Source organism: Lethenteron reissneri, chromosome 20, assembly GCF_015708825.2.
Source record: "Lethenteron reissneri isolate LAM-NWPU_2019-01 chromosome 20, ASM1570882v1, whole genome shotgun sequence".
Classification (NCBI taxonomy): Eukaryota; Metazoa; Chordata; class Hyperoartia; order Petromyzontiformes; family Petromyzontidae; genus Lethenteron; species Lethenteron reissneri.
The window spans coordinates 10,161,817-10,184,809 of NC_083798.1; the positions used below are offsets into that span (position 1 = coordinate 10,161,817).

At 55.0% G+C, this 22,993-nt stretch overlaps 1 protein-coding gene across 2 annotated transcripts in view; it reads left to right on the forward strand.

Moving 5' to 3' along the window:
• The first annotated feature begins 19,315 nt into the window (after positions 1-19,315).
• The window catches only part of LOC133344731 (polypeptide N-acetylgalactosaminyltransferase 13), a 75,921-nt gene continuing 72,243 nt past the window's right edge, over positions 19,316-22,993 (forward strand). The window contains exon 1 of one of the 2 annotated variants that reach the window (XM_061554837.1): positions 19,316-19,493. The gene's annotated coding sequence lies outside the window, so the exon portion shown is untranslated. Of the gene's footprint in view, positions 19,494-19,901; positions 20,055-22,993 lie in introns of those variants that run through there. The other variant, XM_061554836.1, reaches the window with a different exon arrangement.

Consider the following 22,993-nt stretch of genomic DNA (forward strand, 5'->3'; position numbering starts at 1 on the left):
GACAAAGCCGCTGTCCCCACGTCTGAGCCGGGGTAGTGCTTGGACGGGTTGCCACTACGGTGGCACAAACAGGTCGTCACAGGCGCCTTCGGGGCTCTGCTACTCGATGGGCAGCAGCGAGGAGTGCGGCAACGCTGCATTGCTGCACAGGACAACTTCGCCCCCACCAGTGGCGTGAAGTATGGTCAAAGAGGATCCCTTAGATTTCGATTTAAAGCTTTCGTGACTGCATGGATTCATATTCTTGGTTCTTTCGGTAAAGTCACTTATAAGGGAAATAATAAAAATTCAACATAATAAGATAAAAATCTTATTATGTTTTATTTTTATTATTTTATTATTTCCCTTCTACGTGACTTTACCGAAAGGACCAAGAATAGGAGCCCTTAGGTCCATCACAACGTGGTGAGGCCCTCATCCGGCAGTGCGTAGCGTCTCGATGCAGATTCGTCTCCCACCACCCCATCCTGCAGGGCAAAGCATTCCCCTACAACCTTGACCACCTCATATTCTGTCCCAGCTCAGGTAATATGACGCGATGTGAACTACCTCGCCTCGTATACAGGAGGTCCGTGGGTTCGATCCCGACCCTGACGCCTGCATATGTGCGTGCCTCTCTCCCTGCGGTCGCGCGGGGTTTTCTCCAGGGTCTTCCGGTTATCCCCTCCACGTTTGCTGTGGGAACGTGCGTTTGGAGAATTTGACTGCGACACATTTCCACGCGATAAGCCACTTCGTTGAGCTATCATTTGTGACCAGGTCGCTTCTGAAGCAAAGCTACATTCAGCTTCAGTGGGCCTCACCTGGTACAACAGAAGACGGGTTCGTTCGTTCGTTTCTCAGTTCGCTTGTCCTGGTGAGGGTCGCGGCGGCTGCAGCGTGTTGAGTAGCGGTGGTCCACACCTTCCTTTGCCTGGCGACAGACTCTAGCTCTACATTACTATACACTACTTTACACTACACTATACACGACTACACTACTACACTATACAGAGACTCTCGCTCTACATTACTATACACTAAACACTACTATACACTACACTATACATTACTACACTATACAATAGACTATACACTACTATACATTACTACACTATACACTACTATACACTACATTCTACACTACTACACTAGACTATACACTACTATACACTACACTATACACTACTACACTATACACTAGACTATACACTACACTATACACTACTACACTAAACACTACTATACACTACACTATACACTACTACACTATACACTAGACTATACACTAGACTATACATTACTATACACTACACTATACACTACTACACTATACACTAGACTATACACTACACTATACACTACTACACTAAACACTACTATACACTACACTATACACTACTACACTATACACTACACTATACACTAGACTATACACTACTATACACTACTACACTATACACTACACTATACACTAGACTATACACTACACTATACACTATTACACTCTACACTACTATACACTACACTATACACTAGACTATACACTACTACACTCTACACTACTATACACTACACTCTACACTACTACACTATACACTACTATACACTAGTAGACTACTACACTATACACTAGACTATACACTACTATACACTACTACACTATACACTAGACTATACACTAGACTATACACTACACTATACACTACACTATACACTACACTATACACTACTATACACTACTACACTATACACTACACTATACACTACACTATACACTACACCAGGGGTCGGCAACCTACGGCTCCGGAGCCGCATGCGGCTCTTTACGGGCTGTTTCTTGACGATATGTACGTATGTACAGTATGTACTCAGATGCATTGCAGCTCTGGAAATACTGAATTTTGTACCGAATTGGAAAGAAATGGCTCTTCTTGTTATTTTGGTTGCCGACCCCTGCACTACACTATACACAGACTCTCGCTCTTTCTGGGGGAATTCCCACGCGTTCCCAGGCCACCTGAGCGACATCGTTCCTCCAGCGTGTCCCGGGCCGGCCCGGGGGGAGAGTGTATAGTCGTATAATATCTAAACTCCTCCGCAGACCCCTTTGGCTGATCAACGTGGACCCTCCTGGGAAAGCGATCTCAGCAAGCTTCAAGTGCCGCTCACCCACGGCCGTGCATCAGCCGTCGTTGTGGGCGCGCGCGCAGGCGGTGCAGCTGCGCGTGACCTCTCCGGTACCGTCCCGTGCGTCAGGGCACCAACCCCGTCATCTGTCAGGGCACCAACTCCGTCATCCGCGCCTTTTAGCTCCTTCCTCTCGCTGCCTTCGGAACAATCGTCACCGAGGCGATCGCTAAATCATCGCCGAGGTGATCGGGCGGTGGTGGCTGTGCGCGCCGCCTGTAATCGAGCCCTGTGGAGGCCGGGGGTTGGTGGGTCACCGCGACACTCTTCCCGCGGGCGTCGAGGGGGAGTTATGCCCTGGGACACCAGCACATCACACCTGCTCCATCTGGTTGGGATAGCCTGTTGCCCCTTCGCATGCAGGGGGGTGTCTCCGGGTACTCTGCTTCCCTCTCACATCTAAACACTCTTCAAATTGGCTAATAACACCTCGGCGTATAGAGGACTTGCAGAGCTTGGGCAATCGTTCGGCGCGCGCACCTCGTGCGACTGCCTTGCAACTCGTCTGTGGTTCGTCCTCGCGCCTCCGATTCGTTCTCTCGCTCTTTGAGTCGTTCTCTCTCTGAGTTGTTCTCTCGCTCTCTGAGTCGTTCTCTCTCTTTCTCTCTTTGAGTCGTTCTCTCGCTCTCTGTGTCGTTCTCTCGCTCTCTGAGTCGTTCTCTCTCTCTCTATGAGTCGTTCTCCCTCTCTCTCTCTATGAGTCGTTCTCTCTCTTTCTCTCTTTGAGTCGTTCTCTTGCTCTCTGAGTCGTTTTCTCGCTCTCTGAGTCGTTCTCTCTCTCTATGAGTCGTTCTCTCTCTCTCTCTATGAGTCGTTCTCTCTCTCTCTGAGTCGTTCTCTCTCTCTCTCTCTCTGAGTCGTTCTCTCTCTCTCTCTGAGTCGTTCTCTCTCTCTCTCTGAGTCGTTCTCTCTCTCTCTCTTAGTCGTTCTCTCTCTCTCTCTGAGTCGTTCTCTCTCTCTCTGAGTCGTTCTCTTCTCTCTATGAGAGTGAGCAATTACTGTGTGGCGGCGGCGGCGCGCGACAAGTTGCTAATTAGTATTTATCATAAATGGATCCACCAAGGGGGCGATTGCGTTAAACGCGCGAGGTGCAGCGATGTGCGTCGGCTCCGTCCGTGGCGGCGGCGTGAACCCCGCGCTGAGTGGAGATTCGCGCGCGCAGCGCGGCGCCGTCGCTGTCCGCGTGTTTGTTGTTGCATGAATCCCCCCCCTGACCCCCCCCCTCCCCGACCAGGGAAACTCACAGACTGCGTAGCCAGTCTCCCTCCCCCCAGGCACCCCCACAGAATCAGAATCTGTATTTATCCTGGAAAAATCCGATGAGCTATGAAGCTCTTCTTCATCGATGTCCAGTCGGGGCGGGTCACACCCGTTGCGGTACCACACGCGCGCCCCCGCGCCTGCACAGCCTCTCCCCTGCAGAACCCCTACACCCCGCACACCCCATAGCAGCGCACACCCTCTGCGCATGCACCCCACGTGAAGGGGTTCAATGTGTTGCCACGTGAATGGGGTTAACCCCTTCACGCTCTCGCACCCCAAAAAACGTCCACGGATCCCTACGCCCCGCGTACGCTACAGCTACACCAAGCCCCCACCCCCGTCTCCCTCGTACCTACCGCCACGCATCCATATCCCACACCTCCCACGTCTCCACGCATTCACGCGGCTGCGCGCAGCGCCCCTGTCTGTGTGTCTGTTGATCTTCTTTCGCACCGTACGTAGCAAACCGTGCTAATTGTAGAAGGATGGGGCACTGTCTAGCAGTGCCCCGCGTCCACGCGCGCGTTGTGGATGAGCCCAATGCAAAGATTCGTTGGAGCTGCAAAGCCGCGGTAAGTGATCGCGAGGAGCGCAATGTGGAGGATTCTGCATGCGCGACTCCGACCCCTCTCCAAAGGGACTCCGCCCGCGCTGCTCATGAGCGGGGGAGCCGCTGCGCGCCTGCACGTGGGGCTAGGACGGAGGTCGCCAACCTGCGGCTCTGTAAGGACTGCTTCGTGACGTTGTTTATGAAGGACCCACCGTCTCGTAGTCACCGCAGTGCATTGCGGCTCGTGCAATATTTTGGTGTTTTTTACCGAATTCTAGAAAGCAAACCTCTATCTTGTTATTTTGGTTGCCGACCCCTGGGATCGGCCATAGCGGGGACGTACTGCCTCCATCACCCCCCTCGCCCCGTCCCCTTGCGCGTCACTCCTCGTTGTAGGTGGCGCGGGAGCGAGGCGCGTGAGTTGAGGAGCGCGATCAGGTTTTGGTTTTACGCGCGGCGGTCCCTGGCGGCAGCGGCCGCGATCGTTCATCGTCTTCGCCGTTGCAGCTGCGCCACCGCGAGAGACGCGAGCACCCCCACGCGGCGCTGCCCGTGAAATAACAGAGACACGAAACGCCCCTCATCTCCCTCCTCCATCCTCCGCATCCCCGCCGCCTCTTACGGGCACGCGGTGCCACGCAGGCAGAGCGCATTACGTGGAGGAGGGAGCGTCCTTTTGTTCCGACTCGGCCCCATGAGGCCCTCTTCAATTTCAGCTTCCCTTTGTGATGGGTGGGGAGAATCGCGGAGGCGTCGTCCCAAACGCTGTGACGATTGCAGCAATGGAACATAATTCCAAACATTTGCTCAGGGAATATTCGCCCAATCTCAAGATTCTTTTCCAGGAGGGTCCTGTATCATTCACACGTTTGACCAATTCCATAAATGAGTGGTTGGCTTTAACGGAGAAGAATGCAAGGAGTATCCGGAGAAAACACTTTGCGTATGAGGAGGGTGACACTTAGCGCTGCCATTTCCTGAAAACACCTCGCAGCTCCACGGCTACAACACCCGGCAAGCCCTGGGACTTGACCCACCAAGCGCCAACCCAGGATCGACGTTGCTTAGCGTCCGAGATTCGACGAAGAATTGGACTTCATTCAGGGCGATTTGGGTTGCGCGGAGACTAACACCCCGTGTCACGAGAACCTCAGCTCTGGTTGGACTTGCCCGGCGCGAGGGAGGGGGGGGCATCCGCAAATCTGCAATTGCTCACCCTGACGTGTAATTTTACAGGCGAGAAGCATCGGGCGGCGCGGAGTGACGGCGCGACGCGCTCCGCGGGATGATGGAGAGGGCGAGCGGCACGCGTTATTGCGCGGAGGGCCCCCAGACAGCGGCTCCCCCCCCCCTCACCCCTCCCATCACTCCCCCCACCTGCCCCCCGGTACCCACCCGGGTGATGATGGATGGGGTTCGCGCACCCGCCCGCCCCCCCACGGACAGGTCTGGATTTCAGCGCCGTGGCGATAAATAAAGTGCTGTACTCTGAGCCCGATTCTTATCTCGAGAAAGCGGCCGATCGCCATCGTCTCGCGATTTGCTCCGCTGTCGGTAATGGAGACATCGGCGCGTTTTCGAGAATAAAAATCCGACGGAAATTAACGTTAGTCAAGATGATCATCTGGTTCTGGGTGCGTGCGTGCGTGTGGTGTATCTGTGGGGTGCGGTAATGTAGTGGTTAGCGCGCTGCTCTACGACCCTGGTGATCCCGTGATCGACTGATCCTCAAATGAGTACCTGGTGCGGTGTGTAAGCATCGCCACTGGGGAGACAAAGGCGGTCGGGCGTGGTGCTGGCCATCTACCCCCTCGTGTGCCGTTCTGGCCTTCATAACTGCTCGCTAACAGCACTTGCCCCAACAGTCTGTTAAGGCTTCATGGGGGATCTTTGTCTTTATTTTTTTGTGTGTCTGACTGAATTTGTCATGAAAGGTCAAAGGGCGCGAGTTCACGTGTCGCCGAAACGACTGAGGGGGCCGCAAGGCGTGGCGTGGCTTTGGTGATCTCCTACATCGCCCAGTTTTCGCCAAAAATTGGACGAAGATGAAACTTTCCCCAACACCACGTGAATCGGGCCCAAGCTGCCTGCCCTGCTTTTACGGCCGCCAAGGTGCGAATTTCTGTATATGCCTTGCGAGTCGTGAGCACGTGGTGAACTTTCCACATTGCTATGGCGGAGACTAGTACACCCATAGGACAACCGGTGGCGATTACCCACGAAGCAATTGCTTATTTATCGACACCCGAGGGTTGATGATGATGATGATGGAGGCGAAAGAGTATTAGATTTCAGCTATTTCTGATTGGGATGCCTCCGGTAAAATCGCCCGGATAGGCCTCTTTGGCGTCAAATCTCGAAGGCTAAGCAGGATTTACGCCTGGATGGTGCTTGGATGGGTGACCACCACCATGTATAATATAGGTGGGGAGAGGTGGTGTAGTGGTTAGCGCGCTGCGCTACGAACCCGACGATCCGAGTTGGAATCCCGCTCACGGCCAACACCAGTGACGATTATCTGGACCGGTTCTGGGCCTTCTCTAGGTCGACTTACGCTGAAATGAGTAGCTGGTGCGGTGTGTAAACATCGCCACTATGGAGACAAAAGCGACCAGGCGTGGTGCTGGCCACCCACTCTCTCGTGTGCTGTTCTGACCTTCATAAGTGCTCGCAAACAGCACTTGCCCCAACAGTATGTTAAGTCTATACGGGGCATCTTTGCCTTTGTTCAGGTGTTATAACAAACTCAGCACATTCGTGAATAACACTATGTGGCCTTAAAATATACAAAACATATATATGATAGGCGACGTTTCGGGCGAAAACGGGGGGGGGGGGGGGGTGGTGGGATCTTTGTCTTTTGTATAACACGTGTTGCAACGCCTTCACCAACCCGTATTGACCAGCGTGGTGAAGTGAGATAACAAAAAAACGACGCTGTGTGGATGATTCGCCGCCACAAGGAACCTCCCGTGAACACAATGGAGATCCACCGTTGCATTGTTTAGTGACTGCCCTTCCCGGGTTATAGGTCACCATAGGTCACCGACTCCACAAACAGTGCCTTGAAATTAAACCTGCCGCCCACGATTCGCATGCGACGCATTCAAGTAAAAACTATCAGTGCGCGTAAAAAAAAATCTCCGGATCCACGAGTGCGTCACGGAAGAAGAAGTAGAAGGGCCCTCATCCAGCAGCGGAGTGACAGCGAGGGCCACGCCTGCGCCTCGTCACGTGTCTGTTTACTGGGGAGGCCGCTCGCTGCCGAGCCGCCTTCAAAACAAAGTCACCTGAGACGGTCACGGTATCTCATTACGCGTCGCGATGGGGAATAATCGATCGGGTTCGCGGTGGGGGGGCGTGGGGAGTTCGGGGGTAGCGCGCATGGATGCACTTCACGCGAATATAATCTCCGCCGCACTGGGAGGGTGGGGGCCTCGTGGAGTTTACAAAATCCCTGGGTTTGTTTTCACACAACAACACAAAACCCATCGTGCCTCTCTCGCTCTTTCTCTCCTCCGCATATCGACCGGTGTGTGTACAGTATACACATATATATTAATATATATATAAGCTACAACTCCGTTGCTTGGGTCGCCACACACACACGATAAATACAAATGTGGTTTTAATCAACCAGCTCTCTCGCTTTTCCAGGCCAACATTTTTTTATTATCATGTTTTGGAGCAAATCTGGACTGGTTTTGACCTCGTGGGGGGTAGGTCGCTCTCGATAGTCGAGGAGTGTTCAGCAAATGATGCTCCATTATCACGACCGTTATTGCGAGAGCACTCCGTTTAATCCGCGGGGCCCCCGAACGACGCAAGGGAGCACTGCCGACCGCAAAGCGAAGCGCCCCACCCGGCCATGCGGTGCCTTTGTCACGGGTCCGTGGTCGTGATGTATTTATTCATCTGTCATTGGTCTTGTCGCGTTTGTGGTGTTTCTGCCCGGTTTGGTTTGCGTCCTTTAATTTGTCTTCATTCCTCTCGTTGGCCCAATAATCACGTCCACTTGCAACGCGCCTCTGCTTCCGCGCTGCTCACTCGCTCCGGCGACGAGAGGACGACTCAGAGGCGCGCGGAGGAGCCACGGACGCGTGGGAAGGCAACAGCAGCAGCAGCAGTCACGCAATGAGCTATGCGGTCGTCTCTGTTATGTTTAAGGTGTTCATCGGCCGGTGTTTGCATGTGGGAGGAAACCGGAGCAGCCCGAGAAACCCCCACGCGTGCGAGGGGGAAACACTCTATCCCATCATACACCATGGCACAGGTGGAGTCCACATTTGCTGTCCTGGCCTCTCCTGGCGAGCCAGGGATAGGGCTCCTCTTCAACGCCCACGGGAAGGGAGTTTCACGGCATCTGTGTGCGATTCACCAACTCTCGCTGTTGCCTCCACAGTACTGGGTCACAGGCAGCTATGCATGAACGTCTAATTTGCGACGTTTGTGTGTATACATGTATATTGTAATCTATTAATCAATTAATTAATATATTCCTAACATACATAGCGTGCACATAATGTAGCGACTTTTGCACAGTTGTCATTCACGCGGTCGTACAATATGTGCACATTCGGAATCTATAAGACTGACGTTTCGGGAAATTGCCTTTCTTTCGACTAGAGAGAAAGAGTCCGGAGAATTTGAGTGACTCGTAGCTGGGGATAGCGTTCTGCACACGGTGCGAACCCGATGAGAGAACTGGGGCGTTTAATATTAGTGACAGATACATGGCTTTGAATTGACATATCAACCGGATTGCATTGGCACACGCTGAATACCAAGCAATACCCCCACGGTGCCGCGCGAGACACGGGCACAATGAAAACAAGAGTGTCATTCGTTTATGGAGGAAAGCCGCACCGAGTATCAGGATCGTTTCATTAATTTATCTGAACAGCAGGCTCCCCTGCAACATTGGGATGTATGGTTACATCATCTCTCTCTTTACTCCGAAGAAGGGCTGTCTCCCGAAACATCGACGATTCTGGTATTTTACGGGAGTATTAACGAATCATGTTGTGTTTTTTTGTTCTTTTTACGCACATCACTGCCACGGCAATCCCTTCAGCGGGCATGTCGTCTTCATAGACTGTTCGACTCCATGTGGGACGGAACCGGAGCATCCCGGAGAAACCCCACCAGGCACACACGAGGGGGTGAGACTCAAAGGTCCGCACGGACGGGGCGACACGAACCCACTCGCACCGCTGCCATCTCCTGGCCACCTCCCGCTTTGGATCACCACGCTCCGGCTGCTCCGCTCGCTTCGCGTCTCTGATCAGCGAATTACATTCCCGACTCCTGGCCCCCCAAATCTCCCTTCCGGAAGGTTACACGCCCCCCCCCCCCGTAGTGAACTACATTTTCGAGGCGGAGAAGCGTCAGTGCTTTGTCGGCCTGAGCAGCTCCAGTGCATCTCCGATTAGCACGGTCGGCTACGTGCGGTGTGGAAGAGGTTCATCGTTGAGCACGTGCAGTACTGGATCGGGGCACCCCGTGAACTCTGAGCTTCCGACCAGTCTCCAGCAGCTCTGGCTCCACCAGCCATGGCGTCGGCTGTGGGGAGGGCATCGATCACGGAACGCCTCCTCGATTATTTTCACCGCGTTGCCTCGGATCGTACAACGCGCACGGACTTCTGCCGCAGGATCGCGAGAAGCGGCGGCAGTAGCGGCAGCGGTGGCCTGGGTAGGGCCTTCATCCAGCGGCGGGTTGGCCACGGCTGCTGACGATGCCCTGCTTCGGCGTGGGTGCTGGGGGCTGCAGGGATGTGGCAAGGGGAGGGGATGGAGACGCAGGGGAGGAGGGAGTCTCGGGCGAGGAGCGTGGAGGTGTAAGCGTGACGCGTTCTGACAGCGTCGCTGCTCCGCGGGAGCTCGGCCGTCTTGGCGAGTTACTCCTCGGCGGCGGGAGCGGTGACCGGGCACGGGGAACGCGGGGGGGGGGACGCTTCAGAAAGGGCACGGGGGAATGCGATACGAGCGGTTGATTGGCCAGAGGTGAGAGGACAGCGTGCGCAAGGACACGGGTGACTGTGAGCAGCTGAACCTGGACACGAGTGAATTGACCGCAGGTGAAGTGGACAGAGTTGCACGTGTGAATGTGGGCGGGTCATTGCGCGCAGGTGCGTGGACGCAGGTGAATTAACATATTGAGATTCGATTTATTGCGATGCCTTTTTCTTTTTTACATAATCGGCCGAGTCAAGCGTGCGAGACCGAGCGTCTCGACAATTCAATAGCCGCGCGAGAGGCGTTGCACGAGTGGCCCACGAGTGGCCCACGAGTGGGGGGCAGCCCGCAATGCCGCGGCCTGCATCTGTACTCACGACAGCGACGGGGTCACGGAGGGCCCACTTGCCAGCCACTTTGCGGGACATCTGACCGCCACTCCACATCCGGAGCGATTGAGCGGTGCCCACAGGTGGCGCGGAAGGTCTCAAAGGCAGCCAGATGGGCTGCTGAGTGCGTCGCGTGACGTCGGCGTTGGCCGTGTTTGAAGGTTGTCCCCGCCACCTGTGACGCCATCTGGAGGTGACGCGGAGGTCATTCGACTCGAGAGAGCTTGCTAAGTCGGGGACCGGGAGGGGTGGGGGGTGGGTTTGGTGGTGACGGGTTAAAGACGGTGGCTCGGTGTAATAACAACATCCTAAAGCACGGGGTACACGTGGCATACGCTGCCTCGGTGCAATAGTTGGCACACTGGAATCAAAATGCAAAAGCCACCGGATCGATGTCCCGGAGCGGCACTTGAAGCAAAGTGTCAATGAGTCGCGTGTGGCATGCTCACGCGCTCGTCAAGACCTCTGTACAGCGCGGGAAAGTAGGCGAAATGACCTCTGTAGGGGCTCGCTAGAGCTTCCTCGATTGGAGACCCTTCTGCCAGCAGTGGCTTGAGCAAGCACTTGCGGGCCTGCGCCTTTTCCATTGCGTTGTGCACGTGGCATGGCTTGCAGCTTGAGGAGCCGACTCTGCAAGCCAAATTGCCACCTGATCCTTGGGTCCTGTGCTCAATCCGTGTCTACGCAACTGCAATATCGAGGAACATTGCGCCTGTCTTCTGCCTGGTCGGGAAGCCAATGATTGATGGAGGTTCTGGGTCCCAGAAGTTCATCAACATGTACTAAGGTTTTGTCTGAAAGGTGAAACGTGCATATTAATAGATGAGACTTAGCATTAGATGAGTGAACACAGTTGGATGGGCATATATGAATATAGACAGGTGAGTGTTACAGTTGAATGTCAGAATCAGAATGTGTATTTAAACTGCACGAATCCGAAGAGCTATCAAGCAGTTTTTTTCCACAGGTGTCCAGGCGAATGTCGGCAGGTGAACACAAAGGCAACCGGCTTGGTTGGTCAGTAGCAGAAGCGATCGAGTGGGTGGGTGACCAACAAACACCCCCGGTCGCCTTTGTCTCCCCGGTACTGATGTTTGCACACCGAACCAGAATTTAAGGCTGAGTCAACCTAGGGGAAGCCCAGGACCGGTTCAAATATTTGCCACTGTAATCGGTCATGGGCAGGAATCGAACTCGGGTTGCCGGAATCGTAAAGAAGTGCAGCGCTAACCACCACTTCGCTGCAGCTCCCCTACGAGGAAGGCGTGATGTGACAAAAAAGACAAAGATCCCCCGTGTAGCCTTAACAGACTGTTGGAGCAAGTGCTATTCGCGAGCACCTATGAAGGCCGGGACGGCACACGAAAGGGTGGGTGGCCAGCACCAAGCCCGGCCGCCTTTGTCTCCCCAGTGGCGATGTTGACACACCGCACCAGGTACTCTTTTGCACACATCACGGACTCTGTCACGGACTCGCACTCACACATAGCATCCTTGTCGGCGAGATCGACCCAGGGCGTGTTTAATAACAACGGCAGCAACAGCAGCAGGGACAAAACCTTCACACAAGCACACACACACACACACTCTCTCGCGGGCACACACATTAGATTGCTTGAATCAAATGTCGCTTTAAAGTTCACGAATCAGTCACGGAGCGAATCCATTAGTGTGCTGCGAGAGTGGATTGGGGGTGATGTGCCGAGTGTGGTGAGTTGTGTTCGCAACACGGAGGCCGGAGATTCCTAATCCCGCCGTAAATGCGAGCGCAGGAAACATCCCTCCTCGCTGCATATTCCCCGGTTCCGCCAGATGAAGTTTGTGTGACCTTTTCCCGAGAGGTCACCAAAAGCGGCAGCAATGTCTTTGACACCCGGAGATGGACAAACACCGGGGGGATGTGGGGGTCATGAGCGGGACGTGGGGTCACGCCACAGGGGATGGGGGGGGGGGGGTATGATGGTTGGGGGTCAGAGCGAAACAAACAATCGACAGATAGATGGATAATTTGTATTTTATTTCTTAAAAAAATATATAAATATACCTGGGCAATCCCTTGAGATGGAATATCTCTTTTGCAGGGGTATCCAGGATGTCAAGTGACACGTGCAGTGCACACACGTGTTGTTTATCCAGCAAAGCCTTACTGAGTCTCAAACCTATTTTTCAGGAGGATCTTGAATTCCAATATTGAGCTGCTCCATCATCGAGCGAATGGTATTAATGCGCCAGTGTGCAGGGTCGTGTTGGTGTGGCTCTCAGATTCGTGTTCGGGTAGTGCCGCATGTTGATCGAGATGGTGTCCGACGTTTCGCTCCATGTGATGGGAGCTTCCTCGGGAACTGAATTCACATCATGCCCAACAACACGCGATACAGCTTGACGATTGTTTGGCTTCACGTGGGAGGAAACCAGATCATCTCAGAATCACAATATTTATTTATCCTGGAGAAATCCGATGAACTATGAAGCTCTTTTCACGGACGTCCTGTAGGGGCAGGTCAGAAAGTTACAACAATACACAAAAAACGATAGGAGTGGCAGCAATGCCACTACTCGAACGAGGATTCACGATACGCCACTCACTGCACTGCCATTGGCTGGTCACCGCCGCCGCCCATTCTGTATTGTGACTCTCACCCACATCTCTGCGTGATCCACCAGGCCTTCGTCTTCGAAGAGCTAGATAACAGGCGAGTGCCACCACGTCCGGCTTTAATAATGGAAGGGGATCAGTTGGGGGTGGATGGGGTAGGGGGTGGTTGATGTAACCCTGGGAGTCTCCGCTCCCCTGCACATAGTCAGCACCAGTCGCGTTTGGTGTGGGCCGCCACCTTCCATCATGGGAAGTCACGCTTCTTCCAGCGGCATCCACACCGGCACAAAGTAGGGGGTGCAGTGGGCCTGGGAAGGGGGGGGGGGTGCAGAGTGTGGGTGGCTGTGCAGATAATTCGCAGCCACCGGAACCACCAGAATCCCCTCCTCCCCGTGGTCACAATGGGGTTCCCAGTTGTACTGTTTAGCGATTGCCCGCGTCGAGTCGAAGGCCACGGACTCTAAGAAACACTGCTTTCAAATTAAATCTGCCCCTATAATGTCCTTGCGTATGATAAAAGCCATGTGTCCAGGAGCTAAATGTCAATGTCGAGGTCTGCTAGCCACGAGAGGGCTTCAGGAGAGAGAGTTTGTTTTGTTTTACTATTCCTACTCCATTTAAGGTTGTATACATGGTCCATAGTTTGGGTTTCATGACCACAATCGAACTCTTGTGGCTCGCCCTCAAGTTTTCATTCATGAAGGAGATGGTGCACATCGGCCTGTTGATGCCCTGATGTCCAAGCCAGGAGGTGCGGTGGTTTATTCCTGACGTTCACGTTGCTCCGCTCCTCAGCATCGTTCTTCTGCTTCTATTGATTGCATCGGATGCCTTAAAATTAAATGAACGCATAAAATGTATGCACCTATCGGCAACGACCCTCTTTCCTGCAGTGCACGGAGCGCTGTACGTGTACATTTAATTGTATCCATGAAAACCTCACTGAGTCTCAAGGCGTATGTTTTTTTTTCTTCAAGAGTTTCCTGCATCTGTATGTTTGGCACATTCCATGATAGGATATTCTGAGACAACATGAGTGGCAATTGGGAGGAAACGGTAATATCTCGTGAGCACTCACTACTCCGGAAGCATATATTCAATAATCATTTGCTGTGCTCTTGTTACCCGGTCTCCTGGCAACTTAGGTTGTAACAAGATCGGGTGCATTCATAGTAATTTGGGCGTAAATGAATTCACCGTGATGCAGAGACAAAAAATTCCCTGACTACCGCTGCCGCTTCGCGTAAAACATGCGGCTGGCTAACGTTTCTGGAAGTAACCCTTCCACATGGCGAGATCTTCTCGGCCGTGCGAATTATATCACCAAAGAGCATTGTCCCCCCGCCCTAAGAAGGGAGAATTTCCATCACTATCCAAGGAGACTGAGCGGTGAGATCGGTTCGCGTTGCAGGAGTGGGGTCGATGTTAGTTTAGTGGCGCTGGACCGTGAGAGATGGCGACGGCGTGGGGAGAGAGGCCTTCATCCAGCAGTGGAAATGGCCAATGGCTCACGACGAAGACAGCTCAGAATCATCGCCAACTGAGATGGGCGCCCCCAGGGGTTGTTTTCCTTCTGAGAAACAGCGACTTAATGAGAACAAACGACCGCACGAAATTAACGCTCTCGGCGTGGCTCACGGACATCTATGTAAACGAGATGTGACATGAGACCCAAACCGCACAAATCGGCTTCAAATGAACGCGCGCACTCAGACCGCTCGCTCTGGGGGTGGGGGCACGGCAAGCACCCCCCCCCTTTTCCTCCGCCCCCCCCCCCGCCGCCGCCAATTCTCCACCCTCCCGCCTTCCCAACCCATCCTCCCCACCCTCCCTACCCGCTCTCTTTGCCTCTGAAAGGGATGAACAGGCGGGCTTCTTTTTGGCGGAGCCACTCATTAACCGCCGCGGGGTCGTGTCGCCCGTGACCCGTGGAGGTCAACCCACCAGCCAGGCGGGGCCTCGGTTTCACCACAGGCAGGCACAGGCCCTCAGAAGTCACGAGATACAAAGAGGCAATTATAATAGGGTCAGAAATTATAAATAAACGCACGAGGGTCCGTGTCGCAACGTAGAGAATCAAATCGCAGTGCTGTCCACCGACCTATAGGCTATATTTCAGAATAGCATTGCTCGACTTGGCAAACATGTAATTTACCTCCGCAGAGTGAAATTACATTTGCCCATAAATGCATCCCTTCTGCGAAACGGACTAAAGTAATATTCTAGTTGTCCTTTACATGGAGTCAGACCTTTGACTTATTATGATTGCACGAGCCACAATCATCCACGACAGCGCGTTACGAGTGTGCGTATCAGCACTCGCGACCACAACGACAACAACAAGAACCTAAACAAACACAATGCTCCACTGCATCACCAAAACAATACACGCGCTCTGTCCATCCGTTCAAAGTCGCGAACTCCAGAGCGCGCCGCTTTCAACGTTTTACGAGACATCAGCAGCAGTCGCAGCTTTACCCCCCCCCCATCGCCCACTACCCCCCCCCCCCCGCTCGCTGTTACTCTGCCGGACCTCACTCACCGCTTGCCACCACCACCAAAACCCATACCCGCCATTCGCCACTTAGTGACGGTGATGTCGCCATGTCGCCTGTGCCAGGCCAGGTGCACTTTGAGGCCACGTGAAGTGTCGAAGGCTCGCTGACAGGAGGAGGTCACGGGACAGACCCAGCGGGTGCCATGGGTCGGCTGACCGAGATGACCGGTAGATGCAACACCAGCTGTACCCGCACCCCCACTGTGCCACCACCACCCCTACTTATACCCCCTCGCACCCCCTGCCTGGAGGACCTCCTGTTCCCAGTGGCGGTGCGAGATTGGAAACATCGCACGCGTCGGTTTACACTCAGACTCGGCGGCGAGCAGCCGCGAATTAATGCAATTGCCACACTCTCTCTTTCTCTCCCTGGGCGCATATAACCTTTCGCTTAATTCTATTCGCTGCAGCCGGCAATGGAAAGAAGTTTTCAGGGGCCGCCACTAGACGCTATTTATAGACGGTTGATTATATCCGCCCCCCCGAAACCACCACCCCCGCGAATCGACCGCTGTCCACAACTCAGCGCGTGGGGGGCAGCAGCCCCCCGTTATTAGCAGTGAGTCGCGCGCCTCGTCACGGTGGCTGTATGACATTAGAGCGATGCATTTATGCGATGTGGCGCGGAACCATTGTGGTGTGGAGTGGAGCATGGGGATGGGGTTGATGGTGATCGAAGGGGGGAGGGGGGGGGCTGGGAGGGAGTGGGAGGGAGCCCCCCTCCCCATCCCCTCCCACTCCACCCCCCACTTCCCCCACCACCACACCACCTAACCCCCAAGACGCAATTACACGCTTTTCCCGTGGGTAATCACCGCTGGGGTTTAGCGCTGTCGTACACTGTCCGCCGACAATTTTCATTCCTGCTCCAGTTTCTGGCGCGACATCTCGGCAGGTGGGGCTGGGCCCCACGCAGAATTGATGGGGTGGCGGCGGTGGCGGCGGTTGTGGTAATGATAATGATGGTCATTGTGGTGATGAATGTTTATGATGTTGGTGGTGGAGATGTCGACGATGATTATAATCAGTGATAGTGGGAGGCTACCAACCATCACAAATCCGACTGTGTTGCAGCTGTTTCTAATATGAACAACGTAAAATGTTATCTTCATTAGGCAATTCACGTTTAAAGAATCATTATATTTAAAATAAATTAAAGACAACAAAATTATTGTAAGAAAAGTATTTTTTTCTTCGAAAAATATTTCTCATCTCCAGCTGCTTGGCGGGGCGGCACCCCAACACCCCTCGCGGACGAACCGCGCGCGTTGCTAGCGGCGTTGCTAGCGGCGATGGTAGCGGTGATGGTAGCAGTGGTGGTGATGGTAATGGTTATGATGGACATGGCGGTGGTTGACGGGTCTGTGATGATGGATGATTATGGTAGCGATGGTTATGTTGGACATGACGGTGCTTGACGTACGTGGCGGTGTTAATGATGGTGGTGGCTACAGGCGAAATCCCTGAGGACAGGGAGTGGTGGCCAATGCGTTGAATGGAATGAGTAAAACGGGCGTCTTACATGACCAAAGTAGTGAATAAACACGCTGTGTGGTGGACTATACACCATACACTACACCAGCGGTGGCCAATACGTGGATCGCTAAACATTTTGTTGTGGATTTAACGACTAAACTATTAATCCATTTGGTATTTTACTAGGTAAAGTCCACTAAACTCTGTAGCTCTTTTTTTCAGGAGCGACCTCGCCACAAATGATAGTTCAAAGAAGTATCATGTGGACATTTATAGCAGCCAAATACTTTAAACGCACGATTCTAAATGCGGAGGGAAAACCCGGAGAACCCGGAGAAAAATCCATGTGACCACAGATGAGAGAGACATGCGAACTCCAAATATACAGGCGTCAGGGTCGGGATCGAGCCCACGACCTCCTTGTATACGAGGCGAGGTAGTTAACAAATCAGAACAAACACCGGCATCATAACAATGCAGCAATAATCATCGTCACGGCTGGTGGCGAATAAAAAAAATCCCCGACTAAAAATGTGTTCAGTCCATTAAAAACACGGTGATATCTACCAAGAGATGGCGCTAGTACTTTACGTCTCGTATTGATTGACAGGGTTAAATTCATCCGGGTAATTGCTGATCACAAGCTGTGTCTGGTGGATCGCAGAGGAGCCCCGAGACGTCCATGAGATGGATCAAAATGCTCATTGGCCATCGCTGTGGCCGCGCTCTGAACAGCGTGGTCGCTCAATGGACAAAGTTCGCTGTAGCCGAGGGCTTGAAACACTTTAGGGGCGACAACCGAGCCTGGGAGAGATTGCGGGCTCAAAAGACGGTGGCGGTCTCTCTTTTTCAACAAGACACTCGTTTGACAATTAACATCTCGTTACACTTTAACGAGTGCTCATGACTAATTTAACGCTGCCGTTGACCTTTTAAAACTGTAATCTGAACTCGCAGATTGAGAGTATTGCGGTGGTGGCGGTGGTAGTGGCTATTGTCTTGATAGTGGTAGCGGTTGTGATGGCACAAGTAGGGCGCACGGGTGGTGCATCTGCCAGTCATCTTGGTCAACCCAAAGATAACGCCTAAGCCTATCCCGTGACCTCCTGTCAGCGAACCTTCGCGACTCCATGTGGCCTCAAAGTGTACCTAGCCTGGCACAAGCGCTGTGGTAACTTCACCGCAACTTCGCGGCGAATGGCGGCTGTTGTTGGTGGTGTTGTTGGCGGAGGGAATAATGGTGGTCGTTGGTAGCATTTGCGTTCCTGGTGATAATCAGGAATACATTTTCCAACTCGCAGGGCTGTCCCTTTTCCTCCATCAACTTTTGAGACGCAAACTGCCGTCTGGCGTTTTATTTCACGCTAGTTCACGTGGATGGAGCATCACGCTCACCACATCGTGACGATGTCGTGGAGAAGGTACAATTAACAAAGGCAGCCTTCCCGGACGACTTGCAGTGTTTCTCCTGATACGTTTTTAATAATCTTGGGAGACATTTCGTAAATTGACTGGTTGCAGTATTTGGCGTTTACACTGAATCTTAAAAAAAAAATATCTTAGCATCCTCTTGTGTGATTTGGGCAACTTTGAATGGACTAATGGCTCTTAAATACACTATTTGTAAATGTATACGTGTATTCTGTATCCTCATGACCCAGCCAACGCAGCCTTGCCTGCCGGGGGAGCTCACCGATGGGAATGTGTCCAGGTCTTTCAAGGATTTGTGAGCTCCTCACACAATCCAGCCTGCTGGTTAAACCCAGGATGGATCGTAGGCAGGCCAGCCTGAATGTTTCTAACCAGCGCAGATGTTCCACGAGAGGAGTCCACGTTTTATATCACCACCATCATCACCACCATCATTATTATCATCATCATCACCAATTGCACCACCAACATCATCACCATCATCATCACCACCACCGTTACCACCATCATCATCACTACCACCACCATCATCATCGCCATCATCAACCACCATCCTCACCACCACCATCCTCACCATCACCACCACCATCATCATCGCCATCATCAACCACCATCCTCACCACCACCATCCTCACCATCACCACCACCACCATCATCGTCATCATCAACCACCATCCTCACCACCACCATCCTCACCATCACCACCACCATCATCATCGTCATCATCAACCACCATCCTCACCACCACCATCCTCACCATCACCATCCTCACCATCACCATCGTCATCATCAACCACCATCCTCACCACCACCATCCTCACCATCACCACGATCACCATATTTTCCACGTGTCAACTTACCCCGGGTCCCTTTAACGAGCGATCCGGTGACGTTCCCTGCTGGCCGCGCGCATGCGCAGTGCGCGCGTAGCGGCGAGGCGCGGCCGGTTCCCGCGCCTCCTCCTCCTCCTCCCGCTCCATCTCCTCGCTCCCTCCTCCTCGCTCCCTCCTCCTCCTCCTCGCTCTCTCCTCACCGCCACCGCTGCTGTCGCTGCCGCTCTTCGCTCACTTCGCGGTCGCCATTCGCCCCGTGAGCTGGCGTCGGGGTGAGTGAGGATCGGTATAAGGGGGAGCGTCGTCCCCCGTCCGCCCCCCGCACCAACTTGGGGAGAAGTGGGAGCCTCGTCTCGGGCTCTGCTCTCCTGCGCCTCCAGCCACGAGGCGGCTCCGCAGGCTCCTCATCCTCCTCATCCTCATCCGCCCTCGTCATCCTCTTCCTCGCCGGTCCCGTTACACCCCCACACCCCTCCCTCCATCATCCCTCATCATCCAATCCCTCATCATCTAATCCCTCATCACCATCACCCCGGGGCGGAGTTTGGTGGTTTTTCGCTGTCGGACCAGTGGCCGTGATTCCTGGGTTTTCTGTGACTTTTATAAACTGGGAGTGTGGTGGTGGCGTGGAGGTGGTGGTGGTGTTGGTGTGGAGGTGGTGGTGGAGGTGGTGTTGGTGTGGAGGTGGTGGTGGTGGTGTGGAGGGGGGCTGCCTGCCTCCGTGACGGCGCCACCCGCTCCGCTGCCGCCGCCGATGGCTCCGTGAGGGCGCCTCGTGGGCACGAGGCGACCACGCAGCTGGGCTCCGACACGGCGCCGCTGGACTGGCTCAGGTGACAGCCCCCCCCTGCCACTACCCCCCCCCCTGCCACTACCCCCCCTGCCACTACCCCCCCTGCCACTACCCACCCCCCTGCCACTACCCACACTGCCACTACCCCCCCTGCCACTACCCCCCCTGCCGCTACCCCCCCCCCCTGCCACTACCCCCCCTGCCACTACCCCCCCCCTGCCACTACCCCCCCTGCCACTACCCCCCCCTGCCACTACCCACCCCCCCCTGCCACTACCCACCCCCCCCCCTGCTACTACCCCCCCTGCCACTACCCCCCCCTGCCACTACCCACCCCCCCCTGCCACTACCCACCCCCCCCCTGCCACTACCCCCCTGCCACTACCCCCCCCCTGCCACTACCCCCCCCCTGCCACTACCCCCCCCTGCCACTACCCCCCCTGCCACTACCCCCCCCCTGCCACTACCCCCCCCTGCCACTACCCCCCCCTGCCACTACCCCCCCCTGCCACTACCCCCCCTGCCAATACCCCCCACCTGCCACTACCCCCCCCCCTGCCACTGCCCCCCCCCTGCCACTACCCCCCCCCCTGCCACTACCCCCCCCCCCTGCCACTACCCCCCCCCTGCCACTACCCCCCCCTGCCACTACCCCCCCTGCCACTACCCCCCCCCTGCCACTACCCCCCCCCTGCCACTACCCCCCCCTGCCACTACCCCCCCTGCCACTACCCCCCCCTGCCACTACCCCCCCTGCCACTACCCCCCCCCTGCCACTACCCCCCCCCTGCCACTACCCCCCCCCTGCCACTACCCCCCCCCTGCCACTACCCCCCCTGCCACTACCCCCCCCTGCCACTACCCCCCCCCTGCCACTACCCCCCCCCTGCCACTACCCCCCCCCCTGCCACTACCCCCCCCCTGCCACTACCCACACTGCCACTACCCCCCCCCCGCCACTACCCCCCCCTGCCACTACCCCCCTCCTGCCACTACACCCCCCCTGCCACTACTCCCCCTGCCACTACCCCCCCCTGCCACTACCCACACTGCCACTACCCCCCCCTTGCCACTACCCCCCCCTGCCACTACCCCCCCCTGCCACTACCCCCCTCCTGCCACTACACCCCCCCTGCCACTACCCCCCCTGCCACTACCCCCCCCCCTGCCACTACCCACCCCCCTGCCACTACCCCCCCCTGCCACTACCCCCCCTGCCACTACCCACACTGCCACTACCCCCCCCCCTGCCACTACCCCCCCTGCCACTACCCCCCCCTGCCACTACCCCCCCCCTGCCACTACCCCCCCCCTGCCACTACCCCCCCTGCTACTACCCACACTGCCACTACCCCCCCCCTGCCACTACCCCCCCCCTGCCACTACCCCCCCTGCCACTACCCCCCCTGCCACTACCCCCCCCCCTGCCACTACCCACCCCCCTGCCACTACCCACACTGCCACTACCCACACAGCCACTACCCCCCCTGTCACTACCCCCCCTGTCACTACCCACACTGCCACTACCCACACTGCCACTACCCCCCCCTGCCACTACCCCCCCTGCCACTACCCCCCCTGCCACTACCCCCCCTGCCACTACCCCCCCTGCCACTACCCACACTGTGGCACGGTACCCACCACCACAATGATATCTCCTCCTGCTGCTACTGCCGTGAGCGTTCCCTTCCCTCCTGCGCCTCTACGTAAGGCTGCACGGGTAGCGCACGCCGTGTGTCTGTGTGTAGCCGTGTCTCTGTGTGTCTCTGTGTAGCGGTGTGTCTGTGAGTAGCAGTGTGTCTGTGTGCGTCTGTGTGTAGCAGTGTGTCTGTGTGTAGCGGTGTGTCTGTGTGTAGGTGTGTGTCTGTGTGTAGCGGTGTGTCTGTGTCGGTGTGTAGCGGTGTGTCTGTGTGTCTCTGTGTGTAGGTGTGTGTCTGTGTGTAGCGGTGTGTCTGTGTGTCTCTGTGTGTAGCGGTGTGTCTGTGTGTAGCGGTGTATCTGTGTGTAGCGGTGTGTCTGTGTGTCTCTGTGTGTAACGGTGTCTCTGTGTGTAGCGGTGTGTCTGTGAGTAGCAGTGTGTCTGTGTGTAGCGGTGTGTCTGTGTGTAGGTGTGTGTCTGTGTGTAGCGGTGTGTCGGTGTGTAGCGGAGTGTCTGTCAGTAGCGGTGTCTCTGTGTGTAGCGTTGTCTCTGTGTGTAGCGGTGTGTCTGTGTGTAGCGGTGTGTCTGTGTGTAGTGGTGTGTCTCTGTGTCTCTGTGTGTAGCGGTTTGTCTGTGAGTAGCAGTGTGTCTGTGTGTGTCTGTGTGTAGCGGTGTGTCTGTGTGTAGCGGTGTGTCTGTGTGTGTCTGTGTGTAGCGGTGTGTCTGTGTGTAGCGGTGTGTCTGTGTAGCGGTGTGTCTGTGTGTGTCTGTGTGTAGCGGTGTGTCTGTGTGTAGCGGTGTGTCTGTGTGTAGCGGTGTGTCTGTGTATAGCGGTGTGTCTGTGTGTAGCGGTGTGTCTCTGTGTCTCTGTGTGTAGCGGTTTGTCTGTGAGTAGCAGTGTGTCTGTGTGTGTCTGTGTGTAGCGGTGTGTCTGTGTGTAGCGGTGTGTCTGTGTGTAGCGGTGTGTCTGTGTGTAGCGGTGTGTCTGTGTGTAGCAGTGTGTCTGTGTGTGTCTGTGTGTAGCGGTGTGTCTGTGTGTAGCGGTGTGTCTGTGTGTAGCGGTGTGTCTGTGTGTAGCGGTGTGTCTGTGTGTGTCTGTGTGTAGCGGTGTGTCTGTGTGTAGCGGTGTGTCTGTGCGTGTCTGTGTGTAGCGGTGTGTCTGTGTGTAGCGGTGTGTCTGTGTGTAGCGGTGTGTCTGTGTGTAGCGGTGTGTCTGTGTGTCTCTGTGTGTAGCGGTGTGTCTGTGTGTAGCGGTGTGTCTGTGTGTAGCGGTGTGTCTGTGTGTAGCGGTGTGTCTCTGTGTCTCTGTGTGTAGCGGTTTGTCTGTGAGTAGCGGTGTG